This window comes from Oncorhynchus kisutch, linkage group LG25 (genome assembly GCF_002021735.2).
Source record: "Oncorhynchus kisutch isolate 150728-3 linkage group LG25, Okis_V2, whole genome shotgun sequence".
Taxonomy (NCBI): Eukaryota; Metazoa; Chordata; class Actinopteri; order Salmoniformes; family Salmonidae; genus Oncorhynchus; species Oncorhynchus kisutch.
The window spans coordinates 39,126,778-39,146,593 of NC_034198.2; the positions used below are offsets into that span (position 1 = coordinate 39,126,778).

Genomic DNA, 19,816 nt, shown 5'->3' on the forward strand with positions numbered 1-19,816 from the left:
ATCTTTATGTTTGAAGCCTGAAATGTGGCAAAAGGTCGCAAAGTTCAAGGGGGCCGAATACTCTCGCAAGGCACTGTACATTCGTTAATGGCACAAGAGACACTTGTCTGATTCGCGCCCATCTCAGTGAACTAATCCATTGCGGAGGCTGAGACTAATCCATTGCGGAGGCTGAGACTAATCCATTGTGGAGGCTGAGACTAATCCATTGCGGAGGCTGAGACTAATCCATTGAGGAGGCTGAGACTAATCCATTGAGGAGGCTGAGACTAATCCATTGAGGAGGCTGAGACTAATCCATTGTAGAGGCTGAGACTAATCAATTGTAGAGGCTGAGACTAATCCATTGTGGAGGCTGAGACTAATCCATTGTGGAGGCTGAGACTAATCCATTGAGGAGGCTGAGACTAATCCATTGAGGAGGCTGAGACTAATCCATTGTGGAGGCTGAGACTAATCCATTGCGGAGGCTGAGACTAATCCATTGTGGCTGAGACTAATCCATTGAGGAGGCTGAGACTAATCCATTGAGGAGGCTGAGACTAATCCATTGTGGAGGCTGAGACTAATCCATTGCGGAGGCTGAGACTAATCCATTGCGGAGGCTGAGACTAATCCATTGCGGAGGCTGAGACTAATCCATTGAGGAGGCTGAGTCTAATCCATTGTGGAGGCTGAGACTAATCCATTGCGGAGGCTGAGACTAATCCATTGTGGAGGCAGAGACTAATCCATTGAGGAGGCTGAGACTAATCCATTGTGGAGGCTGAGACTAATCCATTGTGGAGGCTGAGACTAATCCATTGAGGAGGCTGAGACTAATCCATTGCGGAGGCTGAGACTAATCCATTGCGGAGGCTGAGACTAGATAGGAGGAAAACGCTACGTCTGGCGCAAACCCAACACCTGAAGGCAGCATCATGCTGTGGGGATGTTTTTTTATCAGCAGGAACTGGGAAACTGGTCAGAATTAAAGGAATGATGGATGGCACTCCACACCTCAAATTCTTGAGGGAAACCTGTTTCAGTCTTCCAGAGATTTGAGACTGGGACGGAGGTTCACCTTCCAGCAGGACAATGACCCTAAGCATACTGCTAAAGCAACACTCGAGTGGTTTAAGGGGAAACATTTCAATGTCTTGGAATGGCCTAGTTAAAGTCCAGACCTCAATCCAATTGAGAATATGTGGTATGACTTAAAGATTGCTGTACAACAGCGGACCCCATCCAACTTGAAAGAGCTGGAGCAGTTTTGCCTTGAAGAATGGCAAAAATCCCAGTGGCTGGATGTGCCAAGCTTATAGAGACATACCCCAAGGTGACTTGCAGCTGTAATGTCTGCAAAAGGTTGCTCTATAAAGTACAGATTTTTTTGTTGTTCATATTTCTTGTTTGTTTCACAATAAAAAATCTGTTTTTACATCCATTGAGAATAACAATAGTTTTTTTTGTTGCACCTTTCCCATTATCTGGTTTTAATGACCATTTTTGAATGCCTTTCTAACCAATCAGAAACGACTATTCAACAATGCTGTGGTATAATATCAATTAAATGAAACTGTACCTCAAAAATGTGCATTATGAAAAAACATAAGTGGTACTCAAATCGGTAGAAATGGTAAGATAAAATGACATTCCACGTGAGAAAGGTTGCCGACTCCTCATGTAGCAGCCTATTACCGAAACAACGGCGAAATTTGCGAAAGCCAGCAGGAGATCGATTGATTGATTGGTCGAAAGAAAAGACGAAAGTCGAGCAAGTATTTGTGTTGTTGTTGGGGACAGCCCGACATCCAACTGACATTACACTCCTCAGCGCTTTCTTGGTAGATGAATGTTTGCATAGCCGTGTTTGAGTGCGTATTTGTGGATGTGTGGATGTTTTCGTCTCTGTCAGACTGTTCAGACATAAGATTGGAGAAATGGCTCTTTGGCCAATGAGAGATTGAGCCTGATTAGGGATATGACAGGTTATTAATTCAGTGAAGGCCAGGCGGCCCCGTAGTGATCAGCTCTAAACACATCTGACAATCCAGCCAGGCTAGAGCAAACACTGAAAATATATGAAAGATATCAAATAGTAGGACCTGGAGTCCCTGGTCTGTTACAGTGTGACCTCGTGGCTGGAGTCCCTGGTCTGTTACAGTGTGACCTCGTGGCTGGAGTCCCTGGTCTGTTACAGTGTGACCTCGTGGCTGGAGTCCCTGGTCTGTTACAGTGTGACCTCGTGGCTGGAGTCCCTGGTCTGTTACAGTGTGACCTCATCATGGCTGAAGTCCCTGGTCTGTTACAGTGTGACCTCATCATGTCTGGAGTCCCTGGTCTGTTACAGTGTGACCTCATGGCTGGAGTCCCTGGTCTGTTACAGTGTGACCTCATCATGGCTGGAGTCCCTGGTCTGTTACAGTGTGACCTCATCATGGCTGGAGTCCCTGGTCTGTTACAGTGTGACCTCATGGCTGGAGTCCCTGGTCTGTTACAGTGTGACCTCATCATGGCTGGAGTCCCTGGTCTGTTACAGTGTGACCTCATGGCTGGAGTCCCTGGTCTGTTACAGTTTGACCTCATCATGGCTGGAGTCCCTGGTCTGTTACAGTGTGACCTCATGGCTGGAGTCCCTGGTCTGTTACAGTGTGACCTCGTGGCTGGAGTCCCTGTTCTGTTACAGTGTGACCTCATGGCTGGAGTCCCTGGTCTGCTACAAATGCACCCCTACATCCTGTATAAAGTCCCTATATATACAAATCAAATCCTCTCAGATCTCCACAAGTACATTGGGTTTAGGGTTAAGGGGTTGATTTGGGATTGGGCCACTGATAAAACTACTATCATGCAGATGCTGATGAGGACTGAGAGGAAGAGGGTGTGGCCCTGATTTCTGATTGACAGGTGATTGACAGGGGATGTAAACAGAGCCCTTCAGCTTACAGCAGTTTAACTGGACCACTCATGTGTATACTTAACATTTGAATGGGAATGTACATTCTAGTGATTATATTTCTATGGTGGCTGAGCTGTGATTGACAGGTGACAAAGACAAAGTCTTAATTAACACCAAATCCCCTCTCCACTGTAATCCTCTCTCTCTGTCTCTCTCTCTCTCTCTCTCTCTCTCTCTGTCTCTCTCTCTCTCTCTCTCTCTCTCTCTCTCTCTCTCTCTGTCTCTGTCTCTCTCTCGCTCTCTCTCTCTCTCTCTCTCTCTCTCTCTCTCTCTCTCTCTCTCTCAGAGATGTCCCAAATGGCTCCCTATTAGTGCATTACCTTTGACCAGGGACCATAGGTCTCTGTTCCCTATATAGTGCACTACATTTGAACAGGGAACATAGGGCAATAGTCAGAAGTGAGTCTGGCAGGTGCCAGTCAACAAAACCCAGTAAACGTTCAAATTGGCTCATCTTGTACAGTACTTTAAATCATAGACCAATTTCAATCAGTTCAATCATCATTACAGGTAGCTAGGTCAAATGACCTTCGTGGTCCATCGTGGAAGTCTAGACCAGGGTTCTTAAACTATGACTTGGGAGCCAAAATGGGCCCTGAGCACGTGAGAGGTGGGTTTGCGAGTAAACATTTATAATCGGACATTACTTCTTCTTCTTCTTAATTTGGGTCGTTCGAGGACAGTATATCTCTCATTTGGGTCGTTCGAGGACAGTACAGCTCTCATTTGGGTCGTTCGAGGACAATACATCTCTCATTTGGGTCGTTCGAGGACAGTACAGCTCTCATTTGGGTCGTTCGAGGACAGTACAGCTCTCATTTGGGTCGTTCGAGGACAGTACAGCTCTCATTTGGGTCGTTCGAGGACAATACATCTCTCATTTGGGTCGTTCGAGGACAGTACATCTCTCACTTGGGTCTCGAGCTGAAAAAAGCTGAAGAACCTCTGGTCTAGACTGATGCCAGCCCAGCAAGTAGTGTACGCCACAACATTGTGAAACCAGAAACCATTTAAACTAGGTAAACACAACATTGTGAAACCAGAAACCATTTAAACTAGGTAAACACAACATTGTGAAACCAGAAACCATTTAAACTAGGTAAACACAACATTGTGAAACCAGAAACCATTTAAACTAGGTAAACACAACATTGTGAAACCAGAAACCATTTAAACTAGGTAAACACAACATTGTGAAACCAGAAACCATTTAAACTAGGTAAACACAACATTGCTGTCAGCCAACAACCAACACCATTATCACAGTCAGAATAGTCCCAAATTGCACCCTATTCCCTTTATAGTGCACTACTTTAGACCAGGGCCCTATGGCCAATGGCACCTTATTACCTTTATAGTGCACTACTTTAGACCAGGGCCCTATGGCCAATGGCACCCTATTCCCTTTATAGTGCACTACTTTAGACCAGGGCCCTATGGCCAATGGCACCTTGTTCCCTTTATAGTGCACTACTTTAGACCAGGGCCCTATTGCAAATGGCAACTTATTCCCTTTATAGTGCACTACTTTAGACCAGGGCCCTTCAGTCAACACAAGCAGCTACTCCCTGTGTCTTTAAAAAGAGGAAGGCTGTCCAAGATAAGATAACCAGGTCAAACCAGAGACAAAATCCACGTGCCTCAACTGGAAAATAATTGAACAATTCAACGATCCAGTTTAAGGCAGTGTAACACACAGAATATCCACTGGGGCGCGCTGCAGACCAGGTCTCAATCAAAGCTGAACTAGAACACCGCTCCCACATTTGGCAGGCGCTATATACTGGTGCTGTACTTACCAAGCCAGCTCCTGTTGAGATAGACGGACACGAACACCGGGGGAACAGTGAAGAAGTCCACCACCGAGTTCACCTCCAGCCAGAACCACAGCTTGTCATTGGCCGCTATGAACTGGGGGGGTAGAGAAAGATACCAGTTATATTATATATTATATTCTACATTCCTATATTCCACCATCCTACTTTTTAATGTTGATACATGACTGTAGGACAGCCGCAACACTGTTGAATGCTTCCACAGTTTAAATGAGTGCAATGTTTTTTGACTTTAATGTCTATATTATGTGTGGGTATATTTAAGCAATAAGGCACGGGGGGGTGTGGTATATGGCCAATATACCACGGCTAAGGGCTGTTCTTAGGCACGACACTGCCGTGGTATATGTCAGCCAATCAGCATTCAACGTATAAATATCTTTATTGGGGTGGAAGGATAGCCTAGTGGGTAGAGTGTTGGGCTCGTAACCGAAAGGTTGCAAGTTCAAATCCCTGAGCTGACAAGGTAAAAATCTATTGTTCTGCACTGTTCCTAGGCCGTCATTGAAAATAAGAATTTGTTCTTAACTGATTTGCCTGGGTAAATAAATATGAAACTACACTAGCATAACAACTTGTGGACATGTCTAATGTAGCATCTTCCTTATTTACCCGTAGACCAAAGTACAAGAGGAAGAAGACGTTGAAAGCCATGTCGATCTGTAGCGTGAAGTCTTTGTAGAAGTTCTGACAGGACTCGATGGGGCTGTCAGAAACACACAGAAAACACACATGTTAGAAACATCTCACTTATTGAACATGCACTTGCCCCCCTCCCCCCGAAACAGTTTTTTTATATAAAGATGAAGAAATAAAGAATGAAAGGAATTCAAAAGGTGCGACATTTTGCATTTTCTAAATAACATTTAAAAAAACACGTAACTATAACGTCTTCTTCTACCCTGATTAAAAACCTCTTAGAGAACCGTGAAAATCGCTCGTTCCTTCAATATCCTCACAGTACAGTGTGTACAGTAGAAGGGTTATGGATAGGGGGGGGGGGGGTGTTTTAGTACTTCAAAAGGCTATTTTGACACAGGAATAAGAAGGACCGTTCGGGATCTTTAACACTAGAGGTGGGTTCAGTGGAAGTGGCAGTAGTCTAAGGGTTAATAGCCACGCAGGGGTTTTGGCATCTTTCATGTCATCAAAGCAGCCATAGCAGATGCTAACAAAAATAAATAAATAAATAACCAATTATATGTTATGAGTTTGGAATTACTGTCACCACTATACATCTTGTGAACGAAATCCAGGTATGTGTAATGACAGTCCAAGCTTATTGTCAACATCATTTGAGGTTACAGTACAGACATATAGCTCTATAGTGCATCTCACGTGGATACAACCTACCATCCTGTGTTAACACATATAGTGCCTGACCTACATAACTAGGTAGGCTATATCCTAAAATATGTCAGAGAGCCGTTAGTGTATTAGTGTATCCCCTGGCCAATAGAGTATTAGTGTATCCCCTGGCCAATAGAGTGGAGTATTAGTGTATCCCCTGGCCAATAGAGTGGAGTATTAGTGTATCCCCTGGCCAATAGAGTGGAGTATTAGTGTATCCCCTGGCCAATAGAGTGGAGTATTAGTGTATCCCCTGGCCAATAGAGTGGAGTATTAGTGTATCCCCTGGCCAATAGAGTGGACTATTAGTGTATCCCCTGGCCAATAGAGTATTAGTGTATCCCCTGGCCAATAGAGTATTAGTGTATCCCCTGGCCAATAGAGTGGAGTATTAGTGTATCCCCTGGCCAATAGAGTGGAGTATCAGTGTATCCCCCTGGCCAATAGAGTGGAGTATTAGTGTATCCCCTGGCCAATAGAGTGGAGTATCAGTGTATCCCCTTGGCCAATAGCGTGGAGTATTAGTGTATCCCCTGGCCAATAGAGTATTAGTGTATCCCCTGGCCAATAGAGTGGAGTATTAGTGTATCCCCTGGCCAATAGAGTGGAGTATTAGTGTATCCCCTGGCCAATAGAGTGGACTATTAGTGTATCCCCTGGCCAATAGAGTATTAGTGTATCCCCTGGCCAATAGAGTATTAGTGTATCCCCTGGCCAATAGTGTATTAGTGTATCCCCTGGCCAATAGAGTATTAGTGTATCCCCTGGCCAATAGAGTGGAGTATTAGTGTATCCCCTGGCCAATAGAGTATTAGTGTATCCCCTGGCCAATAGAGTATTAGTGTATCCCCTGGCCAATAGAGTATTAATGTATCCCCTGGCCAAAAGAGTATTAATGTATCCCCTGGCCAATAGTGTATTAGTGTATCCCCTGGCCAATAATCATACAGTCCTGGCCAGGGGATACACTAATACTCCACTCTATTGGCCAGAGGATACACTAATACTCCACTCTATTGGCCAGGGGATATACTAATACTCCACTCTATTGGCCAGGGGATACACTGATACTCCACTCTATTGGTCAGGGGATACACTGATACTCCACTCTATTGGCCAGGGGATACACTAATACTCCGCTCTATTGGCAAGGTGATACACTAATACTCTATTGGCTAGGGGATACACTAATACTCCACTCTATTGGCCAGGGGATACACTGAAAATCCACTCTATTGGCCAGGGGATATACTCTCATATCCAAGGTGGCATAGCAGTTCAGACGTCTTTTGTCCTCGTCTTGTCGTGTCCTGTATATATATATATTTACAACTTTTTCACATACATTTTATTTTTATTTTCCATCAACTCATCTTCAAAACACTCTCCTGCAACCCGCCTCACCAATGTATATTTATAAAAAAGTATTATTTACCTTATTTACCATCTGTAATCCTCCAAGAAGCTAGCCAGAAACTCCAAGAAGCTAGCCTGAAACTAGCCAGAAGCTAATCCAGAAGCTAGTTCAGAAGCTAGTTAGCTCCTTTACTGGCAAATCGTTAGTATTCAGCTAACCACGGTTTATGGTCATCAGCTATCCTTTAGCTCGAAAATCTATCGCCAGTTCTGTGCGGCTCGGAACGGAACATACCGGACCAATTTTTCTCTCCATGTCCCTGGATTTCGACTGCTCTCTGGACATTCATACCCGGATCTCACAGCTAGCTAGCTGCTATCCGTGTGACTATCGGCCTTCATCGATTCCGGAGCAAACATCAATTATTCCGGAGCTAGCAAGCTCCGTCAATCACTCCTGAGTTCCATCAATCACACCTGGGCTGCAGTCACCTATCCGGACCCGTTTTACTGCCTTCGCGGAGCCCCACCGGGCCTTCACAACTGGACTGCCGACGTTATCTACCCGAAGGAGTTATTCGGCTGGCTACTCCGTCGCGACGTTACCTGAACGCCCATCTGCGGCCTGCTAACCGTTAGCTGTCTTACCGGCTGCTATCTGAATAGACAATCGGACAATTTTTTTTTATTTTTATTATTATTATTATGTTTTCTTCTTGGGCCTCTATAACTATATCTATTGTTTTTATTTTTGTTGTTGTTGTGTGATTTGGATTAATCCCCTCTACCACACGGAACCCCACTAATCTACTGACGGAACGCAAGAGGTGGCTAACAACAGACCTCCATCCTATGCTAGCTTGCTACCGATGCCCTGGCTAGCTGTCTAAATCACCAACCAACCTCTCCACTCACCGGACCCTTTTGATCACTCGACTAAGCATGCCTCTCCTTAATGTCAATATGTCTTGTCCATTGCTGTTCTGGTTAGTGTTTATTGGCTTATTTCACTGTAGAGCCTCTAGTCCTGCTCACTATACCTTATCCAACCTATTAGTTCCACCACCCACACATGCAATGACATCTCCTGGTTTCAACGATGTTTCTAGAGACAATATCTCTCTCTTCATCACTCAATACCTAGGTTTACCTCCACTGTATTCACATCCTACCATACATTTGTCTGTACATTATACCTTGATGCTATTTTATCGCCCCCAGAAACCTCCTTTTACTCTATGTTCCAGACGTTCTAGACGACCAATTCTCATAGCTTTTAGCCGTACCCTTATTCTACTCCTCCTATGTTCCTCTGGCGATGTAGAGGTGAATCCAGGCCCTGCAGTGCCTAGCTCCACTCCTATTCCCCAGGCGCTCTCTTTTGACGACTTCTGCAACCGTAATAGCCTTGGTTTCATGCATGTTAACATTAGAAGCCTCCTCCCTAAGTTTGTTCTATTCACTGCTTTAGCACACTCTGCCAACCCGGATGTTCTAGCTGTGTCTGAATCCTGGCTTAGGAAGACCACCAAAAATTCAGACATTTTAATTCCAAACTACAAAATTTTCAGACAAGATAGAACTGCCAAAGGGGGCGGTGTTGCAATCTACTGCAAAGATAGCCTGCAGAGTTCTGTCCTACTATCCAGGTCTGTACCCAAACAATTTGAACTTCTACTTTTAAAAATCCACCTCTCCACCTTGCCGCCTGCTATAGACCACCCTCTGCCCCCAGCTGTGCTCTGGACACCATATGTGAACTGATTGCCCCCCATCTATCTTCAGAGTTCGTGCTGCTAGGCGACCTAAACTGGAACATGCTTAACACCCCAGCCATCCTACAATCTAAACTTGATGCCCTCAATCTCACACAAATTATCAATGAACCTACCAGGTACCTCCCCAAAACCTTAAACACGGGCACCCTCATAGATATCATCCTAACCAACTTCCCCTCTAAATACACCTCTGCTGTCTTCAACCAAGATCTCAGCGATCACTGCCTCATTGCCTGCATCCGTAATGGGTCAGCGGTCAAACGACCTCCACTCATCACTGTAAAACGCTCCCTGAAACACTTCTGCGAGCAGGCCTTTCTAATCGACCTGGCCGGGGTATCCTGGAAGGATATTGATCTCATCCCGTCAGTAGAGGATGCCTGGATATTTTTTTTAAATGCCTTCCTAACCATCTTAAATAAACATGCCCCATTCAAGAAATTTAGAACCAGGAACAGATATAGCCCTTGGTTCTCCCCAGACCTGACTGCCCTTAACCAACACAAAAACATCCTATGGCGTTCTGCATTAGCATCGAACAGCCCCCGTGATATGCAGCTGTTCAGGGAAGCTAGAAACCATTATACACAGGAAGTTAGAAAAGCCAAGGCTAGCTTTTTCAAGCAGAAATTTGCTTCCTGCAACACTAACTCAAAAAAGTTCTGGGACACTGTAAAGTCCATGGAGAATAAGAACACCTCCTCCCAGCTGCCCACTGCACTGAAGATAGGAAACACTGTCACCACTGATAAATCCACCATAATTGAGAATTTCAATAAGCATTTTTCTACGGCTGGCCATGCTTTCCACCTGGCTACTCCTACCCCGGACAACAGCACTGCACCCCCAACAGCAACTCGCCCAAGCCTTCCCCATTTCTCCTTCTCCCAAATCCATTCAGCTGATGTTCTGAAAGAGCTGCAAAATCTGGACCCCTACAAATCAGCCGGGCTAGACAATCTGGACCCTTTCTTTCTAAAATTATCTGCCGAAATTGTTGCCACCCCTATTACTAGCCTGTTCAACCTCTCTTTCATGTCGTCTGAGATTCCCAAAGATTGGAAAGCAGCTGCGGTCATCCCCCTCTTCAAAGGGGGGGACACTCTTGACCCAAACTGCTACAGACCTATATCTATCCTACCGTGCCTTTCTAAGGTCTTCGAAAGCCAAGTCAACAAACAGATTACCGACCATTTCGAATCTCACCATACCTTCTCTGCTATGCAATCTGGTTTCAGAGCTGGTCATGGGTGCACCTCAGCCACGCTCAAGGTCCTAAACGATATCTTAACCGCCATCGATAAGAAACATTACTGTGCAGCCGTATTCATTGATCTGGCCAAGGCTTTCGACTCTGTCAATCACCATATCCTCATCGGCAGACTCGACAGCCTTGGTTTCTCAAATGATTGCCTCGCCTGGTTCACCAACTACTTCTCTGATAGAGTTCAGTGTGTCAATTCGGAGGGTCTGCTGTCCGGACCTCTGGCAGTCTCTATGGGGGTGCCACAGGGTTCAATTCTTGGACCGACTCTCTTCTCTGTATACATCAATGAGGTCGCTCTTGCTGCTGGTGAGTCCCTGATCCACCTCTACGCAGACGACACCATTCTGTATACTTCCGGCCCTTCTTTGGACAGTGTGTTAACAACCCTCCAGGCAAGCTTCAATGCCATACAACTCTCCTTCCGTGGCCTCCAATTGCTCTTAAATACAAGTAAAACTAAATGCATGCTCTTCAACCGATCGCTACCTGCACCTACCCGCCTGTCCAACATCACTACTCTGGACGGCTCTGACTTAGAATACGTGGACAACTACAAATACTTAGGTGTCTGGTTAGACTGTAAACTCTCATTCCAGACCCATATCAAACATCTCCAATCCAAAGTTAAATCTAGAATTGGCTTCCTATTTCGCAACAAAGCATCCTTCACTCATGCTGCCAAACATACCCTTGTAAAACTGACCATCCTACCAATCCTCGACTTTGGCGATGTCATTTACAAAATAGCCTCCAATACCCTACTCAACAAATTGGATGCAGTCTATCACAGTGCAATCCGTTTTATCACCAAAGCCCCATATACTACCCACCATTGCGACCTGTACGCTCTCGTTGGCTGGCCCTCGCTTCATACTCGTCGCCAAACCCACTGGCTCCATGTCATCTACAAGACCCTGCTAGGTAAAGTCCCCCCTTATCTCAGCTCGCTGGTCACCATAGCATCTCCCACCTGTAGCACACGCTCCAGCAGGTATATCTCTCTAGTCACCCCCAAAACTCTCCTTCCAGTTCTCTGCTGCCAATGACTGGAACGAACTACAAAAATCTCTGAAACTGGAAACACTTATCTCCCTCACTAGCTTTAAGCACCAACTGTCAGAGCAGCTCACAGATTACTGCACCTGTACATAGCCCACCTATAATTTAGCCCAAACAACTACCTCTTTCCCAACTGTATTTAATTTTAATTTATTTATTTATTTTGCTCCTTTGCACCCCATTATTTTTATTTCTACTTTGCACATTCTTCCATTGCAAAACTACCATTCCAGTGTTTTACTTGCTATATTGTATTTACTTTGCCATCATGGCCTTTTTTGCCTTTACCTCCCTTCTCACCTCATTTGCTCACATTGTATATAGACTTGTTTATACTGCATTATTGACTCTGGCCAATATATTAGTGTATCCCCTGGCCAATAGAGTGGAGTATTAGTGTATCCCCTGGCCAATAGAGTGGAGTATCAGTGTATCCCCTTGGCCAATAGCGTGGAGTATTAGTGTATCCCCTGGCCAATAGAGTATTAGTGTATCCCCTGGCCAATAGAGTGGAGTATTAGTGTATCCCCTGGCCAATAGAGTGGAGTATTAGTGTATCCCCTGGCCAATAGAGTGGAGTATCAGTGTATCCCCCTGGCCAATAGAGTGGAGTATTAGTGTATCCCCTGGCCAATAGAGTGGAGTATCAGTGTATCCCCTTGGCCAATAGCGTGGAGTATTAGTGTATCCCCTGGCCAATAGAGTATTAGTGTATCCCCTGACCAATAGAGTGGAGTATTAGTGTATCCCCTGGCCAATAGAGTGGAGTATTAGTGTATCCCCTGGCCAATAGAGTGGAGTATCAGTGTATCCCCCTGGCCAATAGAGTGGAGTATTAGTGTATCCCCTGGCCAATAGAGTATTAGTGTATCCCCTGGCCAATAGTGTATTAGTGTATCCCCTGGCCAATAGATGATTAGTGTATCCCCTGGCCAATAGAGTATTAGTGTATCCCCTGGCCAATAGAGTGGAGTATTAGTGTATCCCCTGGCCAATAGAGTGGTGTATTAGTGTATCGCCTGGCCAATAGAGCGGAGTATTAGTGTATCACCTGGCCAATAGAGTGGAGTATTAGTGTATCCCCTAGCCAATAGAGTGGAGCATCAGTGTATCCCCTGACCAATAGAGTGGAGTATTAGTGTATCCCCTGGCCAATAGAGTGGAGAATTAGTGTATCCCCTGGCCAATAGAGTGGAGTATTAGTGTATCCCCTGGCCAATAGAGTGGAGTATTAGTGTATCACCTGGCCAATAGAGTGGAGTATCAGTGTATCCCCTGGCCAATAGAGTGGAGTATTAGTATATCCCCTGACCAATAGAGTGGAGTATTAGTGTAGCCCCTGGCCAATAGAGTGGAGTATTAGTGTATCCCCTGGCCAATAGAGTGGAGTATTAGTGTATCCCCTGGCCAATAGAGTGGAGTATTAGTGTATCCCCTGGCCAGTGGAGTATTAGTGTATCCCCTGGCCAATAGAGTATTAGTGTATCCCCTGGCCAATAGTGTATTAGTGTATCCCCTGGCCAATAGTGTATTAGTGTATCCCCTGGCCAATAGAGTATTAGTGTATCCCCTGGCCAATAGTGTATTAGTGTATCCCCTGGCCAATAGAGTGGAGTATTAGTGTATCCCCTGGCCAATAGAGTATTAGTGTATCCCCTGGCCAATAGAGTATTAGTGTATCCCCTGGCCAATAGAGTATTAGTGTATCCCCTGGCCAATAGAGTATTAGTGTATCCCCTGGCCAATAGTGTATTAGTGTATCCCCTGGCCAATAGAGTGGAGTATTAGTGTATCCCCTGGCCAATAGAGTATTAGTGTATCCCCTGGCCAATAGAGTATTAGTGTATCCCCTGGCCAATAGAGTATTAGTGTATCCCCTGGCCAATAGAGTGGAGTATTAGTGTATCCCCTGGCCAATAGTGTATTAGTGTATCCCCTGGCCAATAGAGTATTAGTGTATCCCCCTGGCCAATAGAGTATTAGTGTATCCCCTGGCCAATAGAGTATTAGTGTATCCCCTGGCCAATAGTGTATTAGTGTATCCCCTGGCCAATAGTTTATTAGTGTATCCCCTGGCCAATAGTGTATTAGTGTATCCCCTGGCTAATAGAGTATTAGTGTATCCCCTGGCCAATAGAGTATTAGTGTATCCCCTGACCAATAGAGTGGAGTATTAGTGTATCCCCTGGCCAATAGTGTATTAGTGTATCCCCTGGCCAATAGAGTATTAGTGTATCCCCTGGCCAATAGAGTATTTGTGTATCCCCTGGCCAATAGAGTGGAGTATTAGTGTATCCCCTGGCCAATAGTTTATTAGTGTATCCCCTGGCCAATAGAGTATTAGTGTATCCCCTGGCCAATAGTTTATTAGTGTATCCCCTGGCCAATAGAGTGGACAACATGAGACAGCCAGCCAACCCCCCCATCAAACTTAGACCAGATAGGATGCTATTGTTGTTAAGTAAAGTCATACCGTCACCAAATACACTCCTCAAATAGAAGCCCTGGACACAGACTAAACTACCCAGATCTAAGAGTGTGTTATACATTTGTCTAATCCTTTATACAATAAGATACATTATTGTGTCAATAAATATGCATATAAAGCTTATGATGCCAGTTATACTATGTATTATCAATAACAGCAACTGCCAATTCTGAGAATAGTCCAAGCATTGTGAATATTTCAACCCTTCACTTCAGGTGATAATAATTACAGTATATCTAGAGCGCATCCCAAATGGAGCCCTATTCCCTATATATAGGAGCACTAATTTTGACCAGAGCCCTTATCTATGTAGCCTAAAGGGAATAGGATGCAATGCAGGATTCATCCCAGTGTGAATCCTCAACGGTAGCTAGATAACAGAGAAGAGTAATGACCATAGGGAGACCAGATCTGGGCTGCTCAATAATTGAGTGGCTGGTCAGGAAGCGGTGGCTTAGTCTCTATAAGAGCCATAAACCACAGAGGGAAAAGGCTGCCAGTGGCTACCTCCCTTTAAACTAAAGATGCATGAACAGCCATAAACCACAGAAGGAAAAGGCTGCCAGTGGCTACCTCCCTTTAAACTAAAGATGCATGAACAGCCATAAACCACAGAGGGAAAAGGCTGCCAGTGGCTACCTCCCTTTAAACTAAAGATGCATGAACAGCCATAAACCACAGAGGGAAAAGGCTGCCAGTGGCTACCTCCCTTTAAACTAAAGATGCATGAACAGCCATAAACCACAGAAGGAAAAGGCTGCCAGTGGCTACCTCCCTTTAAACTAAAGATGCATGAACAGCCATAAACCACAGAGGGAAAAGGCTGCCAGTGGCTACCTCCCTTTAAACTAAAGATGCATGAACAGCCATAAACCACAGAAGGAAAAGGCTGCCAGTGGCTACCTCCCTTTAAACTAAAGATGCATGAACAGCCATAAACCACAGAGGGAAAAGGCTGCCAGTGGCTACCTCCCTTTAAACTAAAGATGCATGAACAGCCATAAACCACAGAGGGAAAAGGCTGCCAGTGGCTACCTCCCTTTAAACTAAAGATGCATGAACAGCCATAAACCACAGAAGGAAAAGGCTGCCAGTGGCTACCTCCCTTTAAACTAAAGATGCATGAACAGCCATAAACCACAGAGGGAAAAGGCTGCCAGTGGCTACCTCCCTTTAAACTAAAGATGCATGAACAGCCATAAACCACAGAGGGAAAAGGCTGCCAGTGGCTACCTCCCTTTAAACTAAAGATGCATGAACAGTCATAAACCACAGAGGGAAAAGGCTGCCAGTGGCTACCTCCCTTTAAACTAAAGATGCATGAACAGCCATAAACCACAGAAGGAAAAGGCTGCCAGTGGCTACCTCCCTTTAAACTAAAGATGCATGAACAGCCATAAACCACAGAGGGAAAAGGCTGCCAGTGGCTACCTCCCTTTAAACTAAAGATGCATGAACAGCCATAAACCACAGAAGGAAAAGGCTGCCAGTGGCTACCTCCCTTTAAACTAAAGATGCATGAACAGCCATAAACCACAGAAGGAAAAGGCTGCCAGTGGCTACCTCCCTTTAAACTAAAGATGCATGAACAGTGAAGGAGACTATAAAATGATGACTATAAAATCATATTCAGCGACTCTTGGTAGGACAATGGAAATGTTATTATATTCAGCAACTCTTGGTAGGACAATGGAAATGTAATTATATTCAGCAACTCTTGGTAGGAAAATGAAAGCTTGATGATATTCAGCAACTCTTGGTAGGACAATGGAAGCTTGATGATATTCAGCAACTCTTGCTTAGGACAATGGAAGCTTGATGATATTCAGCAACTCTTGGTAGGACAATGGAAGCTTGCTGATATTCAGCAACTCTTGGTAGGACAGTGGCATTCTATCTTTTATTGTTAAAAACCTCTTCATAAAAACCCTCTGAGCGCTCTCTATCCACTTCCTTGTACTCAGGCACACAAAGGCATGGCCGTGCATGAGTCACTGAGATTAGTAGCATTTTGGCCAAACTGTGGAATTGTTAATTGGCTCAGATACATTTTTATTTACAAAATGTAAAACAAAGAACGCTGTTGTACACAAATGGTAATCTGAGGATATCAATTCAACCAAAACTTAGATCAGAGAAAAACGAAAAAACAAGTGTTTGCTGCTTGAGATAATGTCAAAAGACTAACACGCTAACGAGAGAGAGAGAGAGAGAGAGAGAGATTGGTTGCGACTTGGTTCTGATATAAAGCTAGACTTATTCTAGGTCAAGCGTCCACAGGCCAGCCTGCCAGCTGGATATATCTCCTCCTTCTCGCTCTCTTTCTGTGCTTAATGTTATTATTTATGAGGACAGAATAGTGTTGACTTTTCTCAGTTGCTTCCTGGTGATTTTTGCAATGAGCCCTATCTGTCTGTACTAAGGTGTACATTTGAGGACATCCTTAGCCTTACGAGGTTGACAATTCACTCAAGGATGATTGAGACTTGAGGCTGAGAGTGTCCTAAAATGTACACCGCACTCTGTCTGTCGCAAATACTCTTTCAGTAGACCTCCAAGGCTAATTACAGGAAGTTCCCATATCTGTTACAACCTGCTGTCACTGAACACACAACACGCTAACCAACACGTTGCTGCTGCTGCTGTGTGTTTGCCAAAGTGTGACTGAGGCAAGCAGAGAGCCTTGTTGTTAATGACATTGGGTAAGTTATCGACATTGGGTCAGTTAACAACATTGGGTCAGTTATCGACATTGGGTCAGTTAATGACATTGGGTCAGTTAATGACATTGGGTCAGTTATCGACATTGGGTCAGTTAATGACATTGGGTCAGTTAATGACATTGGGTCAGTTAATGACATTGGGTCAGTTAATGACATTAATGACAGTTAATGACATTGGGTCAGTTAATGACATTAATGACAGTTAATGACATTGGGTCAGTTAATGACATTAATGACAGTTAATGACATTGGGTCAGTTAATGACATTGGGTCAGTTAATAACATTAATGACAGTTAATGACATTCGGTCAGTTAATAACATTAATGACAGTTAATGACATTGGGTCAGTTAATGACATTGGGTCAGTTAATGACATTGGGTCAGTTAATGACATTGGGTCAGTTAATTACATTGGGTCAGTTAATAACATTAATGACAGTTAATGACATTGGGTCAGTTAATGACATTGGGTCAGTTAATAACATTAATGACAGTTAATGACATTGGGTCAGTTAATGACATTGGGTCAGTTAATGACATTGGGTCAGTTAATGACATTGGGTCAGTTAACGGTAACTCTGTGTTGTTGTCTGTTCACACTGCTATGCTTTATCTTGGTCAGGTCGCAGTTGTAAATGAGAACTTGTTCTCTACTAGCCTACCTGGTTAAATAAAGGTGAAATAAAATAAATAAATAAATAAAATATTGCCTATGTAATAGCATTCCCAGCTAAATTAAGTCTGACAAACAATGGACGGTCACACAAGTTTGAACCTCCCTTTGAAGCCGAGGCGTTCATCCGTGACATACAACATGAATCTTCTTCCTCGCCAAAGATGCCGCTGAGGAGTTTACCACCACTACGGGACTACGGAGAATTAAACCACCTTGGATAATGTCACTGTTGGCTAGCTAACTGAAACTAGCTAGCTAGCGTAACAGTTTGCTAAGTGAATAATACGGCGAGCTAGCCCACTCAAAGTTTCCTTATATTATATTATCTTATTAAATAAATGTATTATGCCATAATCTATGGATTTCATGGGAAAGGCCTAGTCAGTTGTACAACTGAATGCCTTCAACTGTATGTGTCTACCGCATTTAACCCAACCCCTCTAAATCAGAGAGGTGCGGGGGACTGCCTTAATCGACATCCATGTCTTTGGCACCCAGGGAACAGTGGGTTAACTGCCTTGCTCAGGGGCAGAACAAGATATTTTTACCTTGTCAGCTCGGGTATTCAATCCAGCAACCTTTTGGTTACTGTCCCGACACTCTAACCACGAGGATACCTGCCGCCCCATGACTGGGCAGGGGTGAAGCCATGGGTGGGCATGGGAGGGCAAAGTTCCACCAACTTGGGAGACTGACTGGCTGACCCACTGGGGAGCCAGGCCCAGCCAATCAGAATGAGTTTTTCCCCACATAAAGGCTTTATTACAGACAGAAATACTCCTCAGTTTTATCAGCTGTCTCTGTGGCTTGTCTCAGACAATCCCGCAGGTGAAGAAGCTAAATGTGGAGATCCTGGCCTGGCATGGTTACACATGGTTGTGAGGCCGGATGGACGTACTGCCAAATTCTCTAAAAACACGTTGGTGGCAGCTTAAGGTAGAGAAATGAATATTAAATTATCTGGCAACAGCTCTGGTGGGCATTCCTGCACAGCATGCAAATTGCACACTCGCTCAAAACTTGAGACATGTTGTGTGACAAAATTGCACATTTTAGAGTGGCCTTTTTTTTGTCCCCAGCACAAGGTGCACCTGTGTAATGATCATGCTGTTTAATCAGAATCTTGATATGCAACAGTTGTCAGGTGGATGGATTATCTTGACAAAAGATAAATGCTCACTAACAGGAGTGTAAACACATTTGTGAACAATATTTAAGAGAAATAAGCTTTTTGTGCGTATGGATACTTTTTGGGAGCTTTTATTTCAGCTCATGAAACATGGGACCAACACTTTACATGTTGCATTTATATTTCTGTTCAGTGCAGATCGCTTATCAGGTTTAGTAATTACAGCATTTCATTAAGGATTTAAATCTATGTGACCATGGAGGACTCAGAAGCCAAGTAACAGGGATTATTCAAGTTACTCGTCAACATTTAAATCATATTCTCGTATAGACTACTTTTTATTTTCTTGCTCATTGTTTCCCAATGTAGCAGGAAGTGGATAAGATAATATTGTTCTGAGTGACCATTCCCCTGTGTCATTATTCTACAGGGATACAAAATTCGTCAAAGGATGTACATCTAGATGGCGCTTGCACCCAGGTGTTTACAGGACCCAGACTTGTTACATTACTTTCATGTCAATGTTTATTTTACATGTTACATTGAACACTGATCAAACATCAGCGAGTACCAGATGGATGGCTTTCAAAGCATATATTAGTGGGCAAATGAACCGTTTTACCAGTTTCAAATAAAATCAATTAAATCTGAAAATGAGAGAGATGCCTCCCGGGTGGTGCATCAGTCTAAGGCACTGCATCGCTACAGCCCCAGGTTCGATCCCAGGCTGTGTCACAGTCGGCCGTGACCGGGAGACCCATGAGGCGACGCACAATTGGCCCAGCGTTTTCCGGGTTAGAGGAGGGTTTCGCCGGTCGGGATTTCCTTGTCCCATCGCGCTCTAGCGTCTCCTAGTGGCGGGGCGGGTGCCTGCAAGCTGACTTTGGTCACCAGCTGTACAGTGTTTCCTCCGACACATTGGTGTGGCTGGCTTCTCGGTTAAGCAAGCAGTGTGTCAAGAAGCAGTGCGGCTTGGCAGGGTCGTGAGGATGCATGGCTCTCGATCTTCGCCTCTCCCAAATCCATACAGAAGTTGCAGCGATGGGAAGAGACTGTAACTACTAATTGGATATCATGAAATTGGGGAGAAAAAGGGGTAAAAAGTACAAAAAAAACAGTAAAATCTGAGAAATGGAGAGAGAAGTAAACCAGGAATTATTTGCGCTTAAAGCTCAAAGCTCAATGAAGAACTTTCCACTTCAATGTCTGCAAA

General features: G+C 44.4%; 1 pseudogene across 1 annotated transcript in view; it reads right to left on the bottom strand.

The window, feature by feature from the left end:
- Positions 1–19,816, bottom strand: part of LOC109870220 (calcium-activated potassium channel subunit alpha-1-like) — a 222,277-nt pseudogene that overhangs the window by 93,541 nt on the left and 108,920 nt on the right. The window contains exons 4-5 of the transcript XR_004205441.1: positions 5,389–5,482; positions 4,741–4,852 (exon numbers count right to left, since the gene is read on the bottom strand). The product of XR_004205441.1 is annotated as a calcium-activated potassium channel subunit alpha-1-like (transcript). The remainder of the gene's footprint in view (positions 1–4,740; positions 4,853–5,388; positions 5,483–19,816) is intronic.